This window comes from Onychostruthus taczanowskii, unplaced genomic scaffold (genome assembly GCF_017590055.1).
Source record: "Onychostruthus taczanowskii isolate IOZ18803 unplaced genomic scaffold, ASM1759005v1 scaffold2, whole genome shotgun sequence".
Lineage (NCBI taxonomy): Eukaryota > Metazoa > Chordata > Aves > Passeriformes > Passeridae > Onychostruthus > Onychostruthus taczanowskii.
The window spans coordinates 27,788,165-27,788,627 of NW_024499239.1; the positions used below are offsets into that span (position 1 = coordinate 27,788,165).

Below are 463 nucleotides of genomic sequence, written 5' to 3' on the forward strand. Positions count from 1 at the left end.
CCCACCTCCCCCCTCTCCCAGCACCGCTTCCCAGTTCCTCCCAGTCGCTTCCCAGCCCCGAGCCTTACTCTTGGCGGGGATGCTGGGGCTGCGCCGGTGCCCGGCAGCGATGGCAGCGACGGCAGGAGCGGGCAGGGATCGGGCCGGGATCAGGGATGGCAGCCGGGCGGCCGCTCCCGTCCGAGGGGTCTCATCTCATTTTGTCCTGTGTCACCAACACACACACACACACATTCGCAGCCACGTTTCCCCCCCCTTCTTGCGGCAAACGGCGGCCAGCCCCGACCCCACCCCCTGTCACAGCAGCAGCCTAACAGCGAGGACCGGGAGGATGGAGGAGGATCTGCTCGCCTTCCCTTTAACTCTTCCCTCGCCACCCCCCCAGGACAGGGCTCTGTCCCCGCGGACCTGGCTGGGGATGCTGGGATGCTGTTTGCATCTCCCGCACCTTGTCGCCTTCCCC

The 463-nt window shown here is 67.6% G+C and overlaps 1 protein-coding gene across 1 annotated transcript in view; it reads right to left on the bottom strand.

The window, feature by feature from the left end:
* The window catches only part of LZTS3 (leucine zipper tumor suppressor family member 3), a 43,665-nt gene extending 43,407 nt beyond the window's left edge, over positions 1-258 (bottom strand). Inside the window, exon 1 of the mRNA XM_041403017.1 lies at positions 69-258. The gene's annotated coding sequence lies outside the window, so the exon portion shown is untranslated. The remainder of the gene's footprint in view (positions 1-68) is intronic.
* Positions 259-463: the final 205 nt, after the last annotated feature.